Below are 20,828 nucleotides of genomic sequence, written 5' to 3' on the forward strand. Positions count from 1 at the left end.
ATGTAGAAAAAGAAGCTATCTACTTCAGTACAAGTGCGGGAGCGCGCTTGCCACAAAGTCTGGCTCTACATTTACCAAATTTGCAAAGGGCACCGCCGGAAAATAGGAAAATATATGCTGTTTGCTGTGATGTCTCGGGAATATATCAAATCCGTAAATCGAGATTTATGGTTCAAATGGCTCTGAGCACTGTGGGACTTAACTTCTGATGTCATCAGTCCCCTAGAACTTAGAACTACTTAAACCTAAGTAACCTAAGGACATAACACACATCCATTCCCGAGGCAGGATTCGAATCTGCGACCGTAGCGGTCGCGTGGTTCCAGACTGTAGCGCCTAGAACCGCTCAGCCACTCTGGCTGGCTGAGATTTATGCGAATTGGTTGAACTCATATGGACATCATATGTCTGCAAGTAGAACAGGATATTTCCTTGTACTATCATTGCGATATGTCCTTCAACGTAGGCCAATGATTAAAGCTTAGTGGTATGTAGCTATGTATCTCGAAAAAAAAAAGATATACTGGTTCGAAATGGTTCAAATGGCTCTGAGCACTATGCGACTTAACTACTGAGGTCATCAGTCGCCTAGAACTTAGAACTAATTAAATCTAACTAACCTAAGGACATCACACACATCCATGCCCGAGGCAGGATTCGAACCTGCGACCGTAGCGGTCGCTCGGTTCCGGACTGTAGCGCCTAGAACCGCACGGCCACTCAGGCCGGCTACACTACTGGCCATTAAAATTGCTACACCACGAAGATGACATGCTGCAGACGCGAAATTTAACCGACAAGAAGAAGATGCTGTGATATGCAAATGATTAGCTTTTCAGATCATTCACATAAGGTTGGCGCCGGTTGCGACACCTAAAACGTACTGACATGAAGAATGTTACCAAACGATTTCTCATTCACAAACAGCAGTTGACCGGCGTTGCCTGGTGAAACGTTGTTGTGATGCCTCGTGTAAGGAGGAGAAACGCGTACCATCACGTTTCCGACTTTATTGTATCGCGACATTGCTGCTTTTGTTGGTCGAAGATCCAGTGACTGTTAGCAGAATATGGAATCGGTGGGTTCGGGAGGGTAATACGGAACGCCGTGCTGGATTCCAACGGCCTCGTATCACTAGCAGTCGAGATGACAAGCATCTTATCCGCATGGCTGTAACGGATCGTGCAGCCACGTCTCGATCCCTGAGTCAACAGATGGGGTCGTTTGCAAGACAACAACCATCTGCACGAACAGTTCGACGACGTTTGCAGCAGCATGGACTATCAGCTCGGAGACCATGGCTGCTGTTTCCCTTGACGCTGCATCACAGACAGGAGCGCCTGCGATGGTGTACTCAACGACGAACCTGGTTGCACCAATGGGCAAGCATCATTTTTTCGGATGAATCCAGGTTCTGTTTACAGCATCATGATGGTCGCATCCGTGTTTGGCGACATCGCGGTGAACGCACATTGGAAGCGTGTATTCGTCATCGCCATACTAGCGTATAGCCTGGCATGATGGTATGGTGTGCCATTGGTTACACGTCTCGGTCACCTCTTATTCGCATTGACGGCACTTTGAACAGTGGACGTTACGTTTCAGATGTGTTACGACCCGTGGCTCTACCCTTCATTCGATCTCTGCGAAACCCTACATTTCAGCAGGATAATGCACGACAGCATGTTGCAAGTCCTGTACGGACCTTTGTGGATACAGAAAATGTTCGACTGCTGCCCTGGCCAGCACATTATACAGATTTCTCACCAATTGAAAACGTCAGGTCAATGGTGGCCGAGCAACTGGCTCGTCGCAATACGCTACTCACTACTCTTGATGAACTGTGGTATCGTGTTGAAGCTGCATGGGCAGCTGTACCTGTACACGCTATCCAAGCTCTGTTTGACGCAATGCCCAGGCGTATCAAGGCCGTTATTACGGCCAGAGCTGGTTGTTCTTGGTACTGATTTTTGAGGAACTATGCACCCAAATAGCGTGTAAATGAAATCACATGTCAGTTCCAGTATAATATTTTTGTCCAATGACTACCCGTTTATCATCTGCATTTCTTCTTGGTGCAGCAATTTTAATGGCCAGTGGTGCACAAAGCTCTTTATGAGCATACTTAGCTCAAAAATTCCAAACGTAGAATTTATTGTTTCTTAATTAGTATTGGAAAGTGATTTACTTATGAAAATTTAGAATTTTGTTTTGGAAAGCACATCGTCTTCTGTTTGGACTCTAGCTTCCGTGAATTCATGTAGCCGGCCTCGGTAGCCTAGCGGTTCTAGGCGCTGCAGTCCGGAACCGCGCGACCGCTACGGTCGCAGGTTCGAATCCTGCCTCGGGCATGGATGTGTGTAATGTCCTGAGGTTAGTTAGGTTCAACTAGTTCTAAGTTCTAGGGGACTAATGACCTAAGATGTTAAGTCCCATAGTGCTCAGAGCCATTTGAACCATTTTGAATGCATTTAATAGAACATTCATGCAGATATCTTGGTTAGGGTTTGCACTTATTTTACGTTTACGACACGCTGGATTATTACGAGGCTGATTTTCAGTTTGTCGCATAGATGTTACTGCTATGGGAATTTTATAGAGAGGATAATTGGGAAATGTGCTGGAAATGCTACTACACGCGCAAACAAAGTTGACACTCGGCGCGTTGCCTGATGGGAGCGACCGAAAAACATTTACCATTTACAGTCGCTCCCATCAGCCACCGCGCCGAGTGTCAACTTTGTTTACACGAACAATACCTGTTTTCAAAATCTTTCTTTCGGAACCATGTTAGTAATCCGTCACGGTAAAATTTTGACTGCAAATTACCGATGAATTTGACACTGTATCTGGCGAGAGGCTTTCTCCAGAAACCATTCATAACCACTTAGGTCATTATCAACCGGAAATTCATGATAACTTATGGCACTAGGACTTCCTTCTTCATTCTTACGAAACGGCACATAGCAGTATGGTATATATTCAATTAACAATGTGTGTGTGTGTGTGTGTGTGTGTGTGTATGTGAAACCATAGGGGACTTAAAACTGCTCAGGTCATCAGTTCCTAAGCTTACACACTACTTAACCTAAATTATACTAAGGACAAACACAGGCACCCATGCCCGAGGGAGGATTCCAACCCCAGCCGGGACCAGGCGCATAGTCCATGACTGCAGCGCCTCAGACCGCTCAGCTAAATCCGCGCAGCTATATATATATATATATATATATATATATATATATATATCGCAGAAACGTAGTATCAGTGTACGTTTAGCGCAAATGTATAACATTATCAGCAATATGCACAACTCTAGTACGAATGCAAATACTACAACAATGTTTTAAAAATTATATGTTTTCTATATTCCTTACCTTCGTCAAAAGATGACTGCAGTTAGAAGACACTCTTCAAACACAATAAGTCCAGAAAATCATATATTACGTATTCACTATTCACAGCCTACAAAATCACATGTGATTTTGACACTAACGGTAGAGTGCTATGCACCCACAGTTGCACAGTCTTGAAATGCCTGGGAACTGCCGGCGTGTGCCGCGACGCTAGGGAAAAATTTAAAACTCCACCAGCACGCTCACGCAGGCATGACACTGTAAAGAACAGACGCTATTGGAACATTCTAGTGGGCTATGGTCATACTAAACGCGCAAGTTTCAGGTATATAGAAGTTATGTGTTCGTTATATTCAACATAACTGAAGATGAGATTTCTAATAAACTAAAAGATATGTACACTGAAGCGCCAAAGAAACTATTATGGGCATGCGTATTCAAATACATAGACATGTAAAGACACACAATACGACTTTGCGGTCGGCAGCGCCTGTTTAAGACAACAAGTGTCTGGCGCAGTTAGATCGATTAGTGCTGCTACAATGACAGGTTATCTAGATTTAAGTTAGTTTGACCGTGGTGTTATAGTCGGCGCACGAACGATGGGACACATCTCCGAGGTAGCGATAAAGTGGTGACTTTCGCGTACGACCATTTGACGAGTGTACCGTGAATATCAGGAATCCGGTAAAACATCAAATTTCTGAAATCGTTGCGGCCGGTAAAGATCCTGAAAGAACGGGACCAACGACGACGGAAGAGAAGCGTGATGGAAGTGCAAACCTTCCGCAAATTGCTACAGATTTCAATGCTGGGCCATCAACAAGTGTCAGCGTGCGAACCATTCAACGAAACATCATCGATACTGGCTTTAGGCTCCGAAAGCCCACTCGAGTACCCTTGATGACTGCACGAAACGTAGCTTTATGCCTCGCCTGGTGGTGGTGTAGGCTATTCTGTGTTTCGTATTGCTACCATCCTCAGCGGCCTAAAAGTTGTGACACAATAACTACTTGACGAAGTTCTTTTTGTGAACGGGCGATTAATTAATTCATAATGGTATTTGCACTTATGCATTATCCAGTATGAGGCACGATCAATAATATATTGATTATCAGTTTCCTTCTATCCATTGCGTTGTATTACAACAGCCGTAATGTAATTTTATATTCCTTGCTACAAGTGTGTACCACATTTGTAAATAGCCGTCTCTATAAGCCGTGTTTTCGAACCTATGTCACATCAGTGTCAAAATTTATACCGTAGCAGCTCATCAGGACGAGTCGCGCATGCCCTTGAATTGTCAGTGTTGTGAGACGAACAATAAAACATTCCCCCTCTCACATCATCTAATGCCGCTGCCTCTGAATATAAAAGCTCAGCCTTACTTAGCTCACGGCTGAATTCACCAACCTCAATTAAGTACATCTTAGCATATTACTCTCTCTGTAAATACGAATACACACATTAAGAAAAGTTTTGCATCACTCCGTGTCCTAGAACTCCTGAAGATAGACGTTGACTGTGGATATTGTATCACGGACACTATTCCTTTGGCTGTACAGAGATGTCACTAAACCCGCCCAAAGATGTAAACAACCATGCATTGGCAGCGCCTATTAGACGGAGGGTGTCCGACAACCCGTCAGTTCTAGTCATTCCACCACGAAGGAGGTACATGGCTCAAGTTGTCTGCAGTTCAACTAGGCCTAGGCAGTCAATACCGCGGTTCGATCGAGTCCGTATTGTTACTTTGTGCAGGAAGGGCTCTCAATATGGGAAATGTCCAGGCGTCACGGAATGAACGAAAGCGATGTTGTTCGGACATGGAGGAGATACAGAGAGACAGGACCAATCGATGACATGCCTCGCTCAGGCCACCCAAGGTCTAATAATGCAGTGGATGACCGCTAACTACTGGTTACGGCTAGGAGGAACTCTGACAGCAACGCCACCATGTTGAATAATGCTTTTCGTGCAGCCACAGAACGTCGTGTTACGACTCAAACTGTGCGAAATAGGCTGCATGATGTGCAACTGCACTCCCGACGTCCATGGCGAGATCCATATTTGCAACCACGACACCATGCAGCGCTGTACGGATGGACCTAACAACATGCCGAATGGACCGCTCAGTATTAGCGTCACGTTCTCTTCACCGATGAGTGTCGCATATGGCTTCAACCAGACAATTGTCGGAGACGTGTTTGGAGGCAACCCCGTCAGGCTGAACGCCATAGACACACTGTCCAGCGAGTGCAGCAAGGTGGAGCTTCCCTCCTGCTTTGGGGCGGCATTACGTGGGACCAACGTACGTCGCTGGTGGTAATGCAAGGCGCCGTAACGGCGGTATGATTCTTGAATGCCATCCTCCGACCAATAGTGCAAACATATCGGCAGCATTTTGGCGAGGCGTTCGTCTTGATGGACGACAATTCGCGCCCCCATCGTGTACATCTTGTGAATGACTTCCTTCAGGATAACGACATCGCTCGACTAGAGTGGCCAACATGTTCTCCAGACATGAACCCTATCGAACATAACTGGGATAGATTGGAAAGGACTGTTTATGGACGATGTGACCCACCAACCATTCTGAGGGACCTACGCCGAATCACCGTTGAGGAATGGGACAATCTGGACCAACAGTGCCTCGATGAACTTGTGGATAGTATGCCACGACGAATACGGGCATGCATCAATGCAAGAGGACATGCTGGTGGGTATTAGAGGTACCGGTGTTTACAGAAATCTGGATCACCACCTCTGATGGTCTCGCTGTATGGCGGTACAACATGCAACGTGTGTTTTTTTATGCGCAATAAAAAGGCGGATGATGTCTTAGTTGATCTCTATTCCAATTTTCTGTACAGGTTCCAGAACTCTCGTAACGGAGGTGATGCAAAACATTTTTTTGATGTGTGTATTTTCGCATGGCACTGAAGGGGAATAACTCACATGTAATAACTAAGAATACGCTGTTTCAGGTTAGAGCTTTCTTCCACCGACCCCTTCAGTTCTCCGTCTTCGTCCTGCACATAAAGATTGTCGTACCGAACAACTAATTCATGTTTGGAACTGTTTAATAGGCCCCCTGATATCAGAATATGTATACAAGCCACATGTGATCAGAAGACATTAAGCTTGACGGTCAGCAATAAATGGTTCAAATGGCTCTGAGCACTATGCGACTTAACTGCTGGGGTCATCAGTCGCCTAGAACTTAGAACTAATTAAACCTAACTAACCTAAGGACATCACACACATCCCTGCCCGAGGCAGGATTCGAACCTGCGACCGTAGCGGTCGCTCGGCTCAGGTAGCAAAAGTTACGTATTGAACAGCATGAACAACATGACAGTTACTTCCCTCGACACTTCTGTTTCGTACATCCCTATTTCTTCTGAAGAAGCGCTTCCGTGTGGCTGCCTTTGCCACTGCATGTGCGGGACGGCTATTTATTTATCCGCACTGCCACCGCTTACATCTATCAAGGAATTCTTCATTTTTTACATCTTATTCATTATGACTCGCATTTTACAGGTGACCTATTTATTATAATATTTAACACTCGGAAATATTTGAGGCAGAAATAGTAAAATAACCACAGCAGAAAAAGTACACTATATGATCAAAAGTATCCGAACACCTGGCTGAAAATGACTTACAAGTTCGTAGCGCCCTCCATCGGTAATGACGGAATTTAATATGGTGTTTGTCCACCATTAACCTTCATGATAGCTTCCACTCTCGCAGGCATACGTTCAGTCAGTTGCTGGGAAATGGCAGCCCATTCTTCACGGAGTGCTGCACTGAGGAGAGGTATCGATGTCGGTCGGTGAGGCCTGGCACGAAATCGGCGTTCCAAAACATCTCAAAGGTGTTCTGTAGGATTCAGGTCAGGACTCTGTGCAAGGCAGAGATGTTATTGTCATGGAACCACTTCGCCATAGGCCGTGAGTTATAACCAGGTGCTTCATCGTGTTGAAAGATGCAATCGCCTTCCCCGAATTGCTCTTCAACAGTGGGAAGCAAGAAGCTGCCTAAAACATCAATGTAGGCCTGTGCTGTGATAGTGCCGCGAGAAACAAGAAAAACACGACCACACCATTTACCACCGTCGCCGATTTTTACTGTTGGCTCTACACACGTTGACAGGTGACGTTTCCCGGGCATTCGCTATGCGCACACCTTGCCATCGGATCGCCAGATTGTGTACTGTGATTCGTCATTTCACACTACGTTTTTCCACTGTTCAATCGTCCAATGTTTACACTTCTTACACCAAGCGAGGCGTCGTTTGGCATTTACGGACTTGATGTGTGGCGTATGAGCAGCCGCTCCACCATGAAACCCAACTTTTCTAACCTCCCGCCTAATTGTCATAGTACTTGCAGTGAACCCTGATGCAGTTTGGAATTCCTGTGTGATGGTCTGGATATATGTCTGTCTAGTACATATTACGACCCTCTTCAACAACTGGCGGTCTCTGTCAATCAACAGACGAGGTCGGCCTGTACGCTTTTGTGCTACAGGTGTCCGTTCACGTTTCCACTTCACCATCACATCGTAAATAGCGGACCTAAGGATGTATAGGCCTGCGGAAATCTCACGTACAGACGTTTGGCACAAGTGACGCCCAATCACCTGACCACGTTCGAAGTCCGTGAGTTCCGCGGAAAGCCCCATTCTGCTCTCTCACGATGTCTGATGACTACTGAGGCCGTTGATATGGGGTACCTTTCAGTAGGTGGCAGCACAATGCACCTAATATGAAAACGTGTGTTTTTGGGGTTGTCCGGATACTTTTGATCACATAATGTACTTCTTATTTTATTATGTTAAGAAATACAGCAACCATCTACTTTTAGAAAAAAGTGAAATTATATGTCTCCAATCTCAAAAGTGGCTGTTTGCTTCACGTCTTAAAGAAATATAATGCACAGCCAAGGAGCTCAACAATCAGTAAAATTTATAAATAATTTTTTGGAAGAGTAGAATAATAAATATAATTCACAGGCTAATAGATTTATACTATCGGAATTATCAGCACTGTACATGAGAGAATAGACGGTGGAGAAGGAAGACGAATTCCTGAAGAGTAAGATAATTAATTTAATTCTCCGGCTAATAAATTAGTGTTATCGGCCCCGTCAACACGTGAGATGATAAAGCAGATGGTGGAGAAGGAAGATAAATCGGAGAAGTAGTGAAATAAAAGTAATGAAGAAAGAAGTAAAACAAAATATTGTCGCCGATAGGAAAGAAAAGGAGAAATAAACACAAGTAGGAGAAGAAGTGACAGTTAACGTTTCTGTTTAACAAAATGGGAACGTTAATTCTGGGTAGGAAAAAGAGCACCAGCTTTTCCTTATACACAGCAGGTTGCTGACTTGTTCGTAGAGTGTAGGCGGGTTTGTTCCAAAGTCGAACAGCAACAGTGGAGCTGGAGGTTAAGCATGTTTCTGTTTTATGGATGACCACAGCTGGGACAATAGGTAAGTTAAACTTTGAGTTACCTCTACATTGTTTCTAAGAGTCTAAAGTTTGGATTAGATCACCACAGTTGATGAGCTACTGCAGAGGATTCCTGAGGAAATGTCTTCCGAAATTTTTAAGGGCGTAGGGACAAGCCAAGATCGTCTTGTTAATGTCCAGTCTTCGAACTCATCCAAAGCCAAGAGTGCATGAAACGCATTCCGGGAAGTTTGGCTCTTGACAACATTTCAGTTTAGTACCCTTTGTTTACTGGAACAACATGCGCATCAATTCGGACGCTAATTTGAATTCGACAATGCTACGACTGCTATTGCTACTGCCTCGAGGAGTTATTTGACAGAAAAAGTTGGTAGTTATTGACGCAGATACATTTTTCTAGCTGAAGAAAAATGAGGGTGTATGGGTTAACAGAAGCTAAATAAAACTGCGCGGCTGGTAAACATTTTCAAAGAAACGACATATGCGAAAGATATATCATGTCGCTATGACTCATCATCTGACACAATACCATAAAGAAGGACACAGACATTTGGAGACAAACACGTGAAGTAACGTTGTAGAAACATGACAGCGTATCACCCGTAATGACATAGAGGTCATCAGCAGCTCACGCTACAACGGGATGACGCAACAGGAGTTCCTAGAACGTTGCAGTGTGGGGTCACAAGCGCCGCAGTTCTGTGCTACGTAATCTACGGAAAGCAGCCACCTCGAGATGTTTTTGTTGACATCATCGTGCTTCTCACCCGTTCCTCTGGCATGTGACACGTAAACTATTTTTTGTTATTCGATGCAATATTTCGGCAATAGACCGTTTTCGAATTTTTTCTTATACACTGAAGAGTCAAAGGAACTGGTACACATGCCTAATATCGCAATACGATGTAGCATGGACTCGACTAATGTCTGAAGTAGTGGAGGGAACTGACACCATGAATCTTGGAGGGCTGTCCATAAATCCGTAAGAGTACGAGGGGTGGAGATCTCTTCTGAACAGCACGTTGCAGGGTAATCCCAAATATTCTCTAATGTTCATGTCTGGAGAGTTTGGCGGCCAGTGGAAGTGTTTATACTCAGATGAGTGTACCTGGAGAAATTCTGGACGTGTGGGATGTCGCGTTGTCCTGCTGGAATTTCCCAAGTTCGTCGGAATGCACAATGGACATGAATGGATGTAGGTAATGAGACAGGGATGCTTACGTACGCGCCACGTGCTACAGTCGGATCCAGACGTATTACGGGTCACATATCACTCCAACTGCACGATCCCCACACCATTACAGAGCCTCCACTAGGTTTAACACTCCCCTGCTGACATGAAGGGTCCATGGATTCATGAAGTCGTCCCCGTACCCGTACACACGTCCATCCGCTAGATGCAATTTGAAACGAGACTCATTCGACAAGGCAACAATAGTCATCAACAGCCATTGTCGGTGTTGAGGGGCACAGGCGAGGTGTAAAGCTATGTGTCGTGCAGTCATCAAGGATACGCGAGTGGGCCTTCGGCTCCAAAAGCCCATATCGATTATATTTCGTTACACGTTCAAACTGAAATCTTGATAACCTGCCTTTGTAGCTGTAGTAATCGATCTAACAATAGCGTCAGACACTTCTTATCTTATATAGTCATTGCCGACCGCAGCACCGTATTCTGCCTGTTTACATATCGAGCTGTATTTGAATACGCATGTCTATACCAGTTTCTTTGGCTCTTCAGTGTAATATGCAAGTGAAAATGAACGTGTTGTATTGCCTTGTTATCAGTGTCAACTCGCCTAAAATATCTCTAGAAGCTGTCGTTACAAAATTTCGAAATATTTAGACTAAGATGGCAATAAACGAAAACAGTGATGTGTTTGCCATTTGTTGCGTCCACAGAGCATGTAATAGTGTACAAAATCATTGCTGCGTGAGATGAAGACGTACGTGTGCTTAATTTATTTATTGTGACAGTGAAGATATCACAATTAATAAAAGGTTCCGGGCTATTGTGCCATAGTCGAATGGATTTCACCTTAAAACCCAATGTATCGTGCCCATCTGCGGTGGACGTTTTCAAGGGGGACCGTAGCTTCTTTGAATGTCCTACTCACACCCTGGCTCACTGATGAATAGCCAGGGCGTGAATCGACTATTCAAAGAAGCTACGACCGCCCTCGAAAATATCCACTGCAGGTGGGGACGATACGTTGGGTTTTAAGGTGTTTTCCATTCAACGACGTCATAATAGTCCGGAACATTTTATTAACTGCGACATTCTCGATCTTGAAAGTTTACATTTTACAAGTGGAAATATGAGCAAAGTGAAATGTTTGTCGAGTTGTATGCAACATTGGAAGTTGTTCGCCGAAGTTGATCAGTGTTGAAGATTTCTTTACATTGAAACAGATATACCTTTTGGAGAATTCCTTGTGAACACACAGTGTTTCGCTGGCTATCGGAATTTGGAAGAGTTCTTTTTTTCTCTGTAGCTAGATATAATAGAATAATAGAGAATTCCGCCAAGTGTGAAGTCCTGTTGAGGGATTCGGCCTGATTCTATGCAGTCCACATGACATACCTGTCAAGCGTTTCCTTGTTCATGACCATGCTCGGTCGCACGCTGCAGGTGCAACCATGACGTCCCTTCAGCGTTTCCGATGAGAAGTGCTTTAGCACTCAGAATACAGCCCGGGATTTTCATCTCACAGTATTGTTAATGCGTGAGCCAGCAAATAGCTGGAGTAGCAGGCTACGTCTGACTATCTGCAAATAATGTCACTCACTGCACAATCGCTGAACAGAGGGGAGATACTATGTCAATGCGTGGGAGGTGCATTCACTTTCACTGATAATATCCTTCTTCTACAACTAGTTTTTGACACAGTTTTTGTAAAACAACGCACTATAAGTGACTTTAGGAATACCACTGCCAGCTGGCGATCAGATATGAATACTCAGAGCAGACACACAGTCGGTCGATGGTCTCTGGAGAAACTGGACGCGTCAGTGTGTTTTAGAGAAACGATTACGTTTCAGTTAAGATATCATTAATTTGCAAGGATAAAAATAGGAATTGCAATAAATGTGTTCGATACGCAAAGTTACATGAATTCTAAGGTGATTAATTTGATCACGCCACACTGCTCGGAACGTTATAGTAAACTACAAAGGGAGTAGCGATGATATTTGCTAATCAAAGTCAGTTGCGAAGTGACCCTCAGGAAAAGTGTAATTAGTATTTTCTTTTACTTTGTTGTTCTTTTAAGTAGTAAGAGCACATGGCATGACAATAAACGAGGGCAATTCTTTCAGCCACCGATCAGTCGCGAAATTAAAACCACAGTGAAAATCTGATGAAGTTCTACGCAGATGTGTTGCACGGTGTTCGTAGTATAGCTGTCGATCATGTGACTTCGATTTTTCAGCTCTGAGCGTACAATGAGCACGCAAATATACCTAGAACAAAAGAGTCTTCCGCTAAGTGTGCAAAGCCTACTGACAAGGGGAGGCCGCCAATTGTGAAATTCAGATTCGATTCATACTGCGCATAATAAAAGCTCATGGCCAGAGGTGTAATGTGTCAAAGCACCAAGATGCACTTCTCAGCCGTTGTTGAGAAAATCGACAGTTAAAAGAAACCGTTGCGGTGAAATATTCTCTACGATTAATAATTTTCTACAGCGTCGTGGCGCAGCGGTAAGCGCTCGGGTTCATAATCCAAAGGTCGCCATGCAACCCTTTTTTAATTATTTGTTTTTTGTAATTCAAATATATATATATAATTCCCGGCAATCAGTTACAACAATTATGCATATAATAAGTCGTTTGTCGTGGAAAAACTGACGACTTCGAACATCATTATGTTTTCCGCAAACAGAGTTGTATTTCACAAATGTTATTAATTGTCTTCATAATGTTAACCAAGTATAGTTAACGGAAGATGTAGAAACTGTATCCCGAAACGAATACGTATAGCGTAAGTCAAACGTTCGAATTAGAATAGAGACCCCACGAACACAAATCTGCTGCGGCAGGTATGAAATATAAACTCCGTTACTCGCTCGTTACACTTGAAGGACAGATGTTGAATGGGCCGAGACGAGCAGCCGCATAACAGCGTAATTGCCTGCTAACTTCGAAAGAAGGTAGATGCGGTCCCTAGCGCAACTTATAAAATTGTCGAAAATCAGTGCGGACGGGAGAGCTTTGGTACACCCTGTTAAACAAAGGGAAAAATGGAGGCGGTACAATTGGAGAGCGATCCGCCTTCACCAACATGCATAAGCAATTCATTAATAGTTTATATATATATATATATATATATATATATATATATATATTTGAATTACAAAAAACTAATAATTAAAAAAAATTGCATGGCGCGAGATTCGATCCGGCGATCTTCGGATTACGAACCCGAGCGCTTACCGCTGCGCCACGACGCTGTTGAACATTATTAATCGTAGAGAGCATTTCACCGCAACGGTTTCTTTTAACTGTCGATTTTCTCGACAACGGCTGAGAAGTGCATCTTGGTGCTTTGCCACATTAAACCTCTGGCCATGAGCTTTTATTATGCGCAGTATGAATCGAATCTGAATTTCGCAATTGGCGGCCTCCTCTTGTGAGAGGCTTTGCCTGATTTCATGCAACCCACATAATGTAACTATCATGCGTTTCCCCCTTCATGACAATGCTCGGCTGCACACTGCAGGTACAAAAACAACGCTCTTTTAGAGTTTCCGATTAGAAGTGTTTAATCACCCTCCATACGGTCAGAACTTAGCTTCCTCTGGTATTCGTCTGTTCACCGACATGTGCCGTTGGTTATAAGGACAGCATTCAGCACAGACACGAGTTAACAGCCCAGTTTAAGCAAATGGCTGATAGCACAGGCGGCTGCCTTCTATGATAAGGGTATTGGAAAGTTGTTAACAGGCAACTACAAAGTCTAAGTCGGAGCCGCGACTATGTAAAGAATTAACTAAGGTGTAGCTGAATGTTGCAAATATAACGTTTTTGATTTTCGCTGTGGTTTCCATTTCTCGACCGATCGCAGGCACAATATAAAGACATAGCCCTCGTACGTTTACATGATAAATCACACAAGTTACAAGCTTCCGATTTAACAAAATATTGAGAGATTACAATTACGAATAATATAAATTGGAATGGTAAAATAGACAATTTTGTGGGGAAGTGAACCGAATGCTGCTTCTTAATGACAGAAAACGTAGAAGATGCAACAGGTTTACTAAAGAGACTGCCCAAAGTACGCTTGTCCGTCCTCTTTTGTAGTGGTGCTGCATGGTGTGGGATCCTTATCAGACAGAAGTAACAGAGTACATCTAGAAATTTCAAAGAAGGGCAGCACGTTTCGTATTATCAGGGAAATAGGCGAATGAGTATCATGGACAAGATACAGAATTTGGGGTGCACATTACTGAAATAAAGGCGTTTCTCGTTGTGGTGGGATCTTCTCAGGAAATTTAAATCACCAACTTTCTTCTCTGAATGCGAATATATTTTTTTGACGCGCTCCTACAAAGGGAGAAATGATCATCGTAATAAAACAAGAGAAATAGGTGCTCGCACGGAAAGATTTAAGTGTTCGTTCTTATCGCGTGCTGTTCGGGAGAAGAACAGTAGAGAAGGTGGTTGGATGAGCTCTCTGCCAGGCAGTTGATTGTGATTTACAGACATGTAGATTTAGGCATAGAATTTCGTGGAATTGTCATGAAAATGCATAGGTCCACGCCACCTACTAATACCCAAACATTCCATGAACTTGCAGCCTTTGATAGCAACAACAGGCACTAGACATTTGCAAGACGCTTGGAGAGGGGATTCTCGTGAAAACTACTAACTTTCAGTAGTCTTTGTCACACTTTCCCGCCAGACACGATCTACTGCAGTTCCAGTTGCAAAATCTGCCGCTAAAATATACAGGGGTAACAACCTAATCAACGCTCGTTGTTTTTCATCGTCATCTTCTCTTCCTCCCTCCATGCATTTGATGATTTCACCTGTACCGAACAATGTCCAGGCGCGTCTTCAGTTGTTTTCCCCTCTGTCTTGCCCCTCTCGGTTTGTAGGCGAGAGGTTGTTTTGGAAGCATATTTTCATTCATTTTTTCTACACATAGCCACCATATTTTTCTGATTACATCTATTTTCTTATGCATTGAATCATCTTCCAATTAATTTCTAATGTCTTCATTTCTGAAGCGACCTTTTATAGAGCTGTCTGTAACACGGCGGAGGAATGTCATTCTGCAGCTTGGATTCTGCTCACGCCCTGTTGCATAGGAAACCAGGTTTCAGAACCATACGGCAAAGAACGTACTGCAGTGACTTTGTAAAAGTCCATCTGTTCCCCTTTCTTGGCATTTCTTGTAGCATATTTCTAGTTCTTCCATAGACTGTGGTATCAGGTACTGAAAGTGGGTTACCTGTTTCAATATTATGTGATTTACTATAACTTTAGGTCTTATAGGCGAGTTTCCCTGGAATGCCATAGCCTTATTTTATTAGTGAGATATTCAAGTTATATTTAGAAGCCACTCAATCCACGATAAGAAGATTGCAGCTCTGCATTGATACCAATGGTTAGCACTTCGAACACCTTCTATAAATGGACCTTCACGCCACCTTTGTGACCATCGTTGACCTTCAAAGACCTTACTGTTACACATCATTGCATTCGTCTCGATAGCCACTATGAGAAAATAAATACCAAACTATAGCATCCACATTATAAAACAAAGTTGACCTTCATGTCTCTGGAGCGGCCCCACCCAGCAACAAAAATCCTTATTATGGCCCCCGTTGTCCCATGCAACTTTTGTCCCACAAACTTTTCAGCTCCTATCATACTTCGGAATTATTCTTTTGTGGCAATAGTTAGTGACTCACCCTGTATAGTTGTTTGGGTCGCTCCTATTGGCTTCCTTGAATATGGAGAAAATCTTAGCCAGATTCTACTCCTCAGGTTTCCCTCACTGAAGTCCTTCACACGTTACTGAAATATAGCATTAATTATTTCAGTGACAGACCTCTGTTTTTAAACAGTTCGATATTTATTCCCTTTGCCCCTGCTGCTTTCGTATTCTTCATTTTTTGCATTGTATCTAATTCATGCATTACGATGAGGCCTATGTTTCCGTTGCTTGGACAATTTTCGCTGCTGAATCGTCAACTCAGAGATGTTTACAACGCTGTTCTCGTCGTTCTAAGGTCTTTGTGTTTATTTTGGCTGCGCCTTTCTCCTTTTGGTTCATGTTTGTTTTTCATATCTGTATATTAATGGATGCTAGATGAAATCTAGAATACAACTCAAATAACATGAGTATTTTTCAGATGGTCGTACGACATTGTGAGCTGGGTGTTCATAGGTCGTAAAATACCTGGGAGTAGTCGTCCGGAGTGACCTCTAGTGAAAGGTTCACATAAAACTAGCTGTGAGAACAGCAGATTCAAGAAGATCCAGATCCATCCACGACCGAAGTGGCTTTCAAGTCGGCTGATTCTTGATTGTTTCATTCTGGAACATCTGTTAGGCTGTATTTAGTAAAGAGATAGATAAGATACAAGGGCGGAATGGCAGCCCACTCTTCACGGAGTCCTGCCCTGAGGAAAGGTATGGATGTCGGTCGATAAGCCTGGCACGAAGTCGACTGTCCAAAACATCCCAAAGTTGATGTATTGGATTCAGGTCAGGACACTGTGCAGGCCAGTCCATTACAGGGTTATTATTGTCGTGTAAACACTCTGCCACAGGCCGTGTATTATGAACAGGTGTTCGATCGTGTTGAAAGATGCAATCGCCATCTCCGAATTGCTCTTCAACAGTGGGAAGCAAGAAGGTGCCTAAAAAATCAATGTAGGCCTGTGCTGTGATAGTGCCACTCAAAACAACAAGGGATTCAACTCCCTTCCTTAAAAACACGACCATACCATAACATCACTTCCTCCAAATTTTACTGTGAACTCTACACACGCGGGCAGATGACGTTCACCTGACATTTGCCATACCCACGCCCTGCCATCTGATCGCCTCATTGTGTAGCGTGATTTGTCATTCAAATGGTTCAAATGGCTCTAAGCGCTATGGGACTTAACATCTGAGGTTATCAGTCCCCTAGAGTTAGAACTACTTAAACCTTACTCACCTAAGGACATCACACACATCCATGCCCGTGGCAGGATTCGAACCTGCGACCGGAGCAGTAGCGCGGTTCCGGAGTGAAGCGCCTAGAACCGCTCGGTCACAGCGGCCGGCGATTCGTCATTCCACACAATATTTTTCGATTTTTCAATTGTCCAATGTTTACACTCTCTACACCAAGCGAAGCGTCGTTTGACATTTACTGGCGCGATGTGTGGCTTATGAGCAGCCGCTCGACCATGAAATCCAAGTTTTCTCACCTCCCGCCTAACTTTCATAGTACTTGCAGTGGATCCTGATGCAGTTTGGAATTTCTGTTTGATGGTCTGGATAGATGTCTGGCTATTACACATTACGGCCCTCTTCAACTGTCGGCGGCCAGTCAACAGACGAGGCCGGCCCTTAGGATTTTGTGCTGTACGTGTTCCTTCACGTTTTCACTTCACTGTCTCATCGGAAACAGTCGACCTACGAATGTTTAGGAGTGTGGAAATCTCGCGTACAGACGTATGAGACCCAGTCTCCTGACCACGTTCGGAGTCCGTGAGTTCCGCGGAGCGCCCCACTCTGCTCTCTCACAATGTCTAATGACTGCTGAGGTCGCTGATATGGAGTACCTGGCAGTAGGTAGCAGCACAATGCACCTAATATGAAAAAGTTTTCGGGGGTGTCCGGATACTTTTCATGTCGTAGTGTAGGTCGCTGAATGCCTGTGATGTGCAGTGGACAGAACAGAGACAGGATAGAGCGAATCTTGAGGTCGGTACGTAACAAATTCCTCCTGAAGTACACCATTGGAGCTACCAAACTTAACGTTCCCATATAGCAAACGGATCGCTGAAAAAAATATCAGACGCCCTCACTGAATGAGACACCATGTGAGATATTTGTGAAACGTAATCTAGGACATGACTGATGTGCGTCCTGTCGTCATTAATATTAAGCAATCACTTTACATGACCTTGCTACTGCTACACCTGGAAAAAAAAGGAGAAGATGAAGAAAAAGGGAAAAAAATGCGTTGTCATCACTGTCTGCAGAGGTCTCTACTGGCATCGTTTATGTACAGTTTCTTTTCTCTTTCTCAAGTTTATATGCACTGAAGAGCCAGAATACCATGACTCACTACTATGTTGTGGATGAGTACTGTACGTAAAGTGGAGAACATAATTATTACAGATTCTCAATCGAGAAAAACGCCAGCAATCGAAAAGATATATCAGCTGAACGGCCAGTTGGCATAATCAAATTCAAACCGACTGAAGGATCCCCCTAGGAATGATTTAAACGATAATCTAACGGTGATAGCAAGAAATGTAAAATGAAAAATTTGAAAATGATTCATATACAATTAGGAATTTAAGTTCAGAAATCACAAGTAGCAATGTGCAAAATGACAAAAGCTGAACACAGAAAGAGGAATGGATTCATTTCAAGCGAAGCGACCGAGAACTACGAAAAAAAGTGGGAATAGGCCTATAAGGTCTGAGTGCAATATGAGAGGAAAGAAGTTACACAAAGACTTTAATACAGGAGAGAAACACAATGTGAGCCCGTAATTGTTCTTAGTTCCGTGGAAACGAAAAAAAGAAAGTTAGAATTGGGGAGACAAGAATGCGTATTAAGTCGAGGAGCGTTTCAAATCAGAAAACTTCGAAACGAAAAAGTTGCAAGCGCTAAAAACTGTGTATCAGTCTAAGCTGGAAGTATTATGTACCTTAATGAAGCGGTTGTTTGTACAATAGAACTATACAGGGAGATGTGGAGACAGTATCACAGGATACGTAAAAGTACTCTTTACGTCAGTAAAAGGACTTCAGCCTTTCTTTATTGATGCCATAATCGACGTTCGATCCAACTTTAATCATGGAATATGTTTTTGAAAATTGTATAAATGTTGGTCTACATTTCTTATTTTTTATTTGAAGTAAAGGAGGAAGATTTTTGCGATTGAACAAGGAAGGGACAACGAAGCAGCTTTGTTTTTCCTTCTTTTAGGGGCCCATCAGGACATAAGCCATAATCTCCAGCGTATTAACTGCGTTTCCAATTCCATCCATCGTATCTTAACTGCTTGAGCATAGTGTTTCTGATGAGAATGCGGGAAATCTACCCAGATTCCTGTACGGTGGCTGCGGAGAGTGATGAAGTGACCACACCCAAAGTAATCAGTGTCCTAGACAACAGTTGGCAATATGACCCGCGAATTCGTTTCGATTATCTGTCAGCTCCTACTCTCACAAGAAAGCGCCCTACATCCTGCGCTATATGGCAGCCTTTTTTAAATTTCTTTCTTACATTTTAAAAGATTTTCAAAAGTTGACTGTATTTCCTTCGGCACTTATACAGTAACATTATCAGGCTAATACTTCTTACAGAATCATACAATAGTCAGTGTATGAGAGCAAATAAGGCTCACCTTAAAATATAAAGTACAGATACATTAAAGTATTTTTGGTTAACGCTTGTAAGAATAATTAATACCTGTCTTTGTGTGACATGCTTATCATCTGGATTACACTGTATTAATGTCACAGACGATTTACTGTGGGAATAGAAGCCTCTTGAGGTATTTTCAGTTCCTTGACGTGTGTTCTCATGGCGTTAAGCGACGCCCTGGCATGACAGCAATAGCGCTACAGATTGTTAATCATTCGCTCAAGTGCAGTTAAAGCAGAGCATTACTTTGTCGGCTGGGGTATACTTAGGGGATTCATATATCATTTCTTTATCTTAACAACGAAAGATTAATTGGTTCAGAAACTCGTGTCAAAAGTCAATTAATTGTCTTGTCAGACGCCTGAAATGTTCTCCTGAGGAAAAATTTGTAAAAAAAAGTCTCATATCGTCTGCTGCTCCCTTTTGTTCGAAAAACTTGTCTTTTATAGTGCTACAGGTTACTATCGACGCAGAATGTACTTAGAGGAACATATTGACAATGGAAGATGGAAAACTGGCGTACACTACCAGAGCAGCACTGACCACTTTTATCAATGCGGTAATCGCTGGAGTCCTGTGACTGATAAATAGGTCTTATAAAATAGTTCGCAAAAACAAAATAAAAAATAAAAAAGTAAATTACCCCCAGAGTTGGTATGTTTAATCATTGACCCTGAGGGTAAAAACGAAAAAAATAATCTTTCAAGAAGTGTTGTCATATCTGTGTACAACAGGGAAGCGTTTAGGTTTAACCTTGGTGACAGTAATGATCGGCGACAGTGAAATGTTATTTGCTTACAGCAACAGATGCTAGTGAGACTCGTTGTTCTAGAGAAGTGGGGTTCAAACTTACTACCGGCTGTTCAGATGGAGGTATTCCGTGATTTATCTAACTTAATTCACATGAATATCACAAGGGTTCCTTGAATGATATCACAGGCGATCTCCTTTCTAATCCTTGATCAACTGAGGTTCGTCTATAATTATCTCGACGAATACTTAACTTCATATAGCTATTTGATCCTCAGAGTAACAGAGACTTCCTATTGTACCTGATAACAGAATTCAAAAAATGGTTCAAATGGCTCTGAGCACTATGCGACTTAACTTCTGAGGTCATCAGTCGCCTAGAACTTAGAACTAATTAAACCTAACTAACCTAAGGACATCACACACATCCATGCCCGAGGCAGGATTCGAACCTGCGACCGTAGCGGTCGCTCGGTTCCAGACTGTAGCGCCTAGAACCGCACGGCCACTCCGGCCGGCGACAACAGGTTTAATTTGTAGCATCGTACAGAGAGGGAAATCTCCCACTGGAATGATTGCCAACATTTGTATAAATAATTAGTAAACTCGACAGACAACATTCTAATAAAGCGT

This window comes from Schistocerca piceifrons, chromosome 2 (genome assembly GCF_021461385.2).
Source record: "Schistocerca piceifrons isolate TAMUIC-IGC-003096 chromosome 2, iqSchPice1.1, whole genome shotgun sequence".
Taxonomy (NCBI): Eukaryota; Metazoa; Arthropoda; class Insecta; order Orthoptera; family Acrididae; genus Schistocerca; species Schistocerca piceifrons.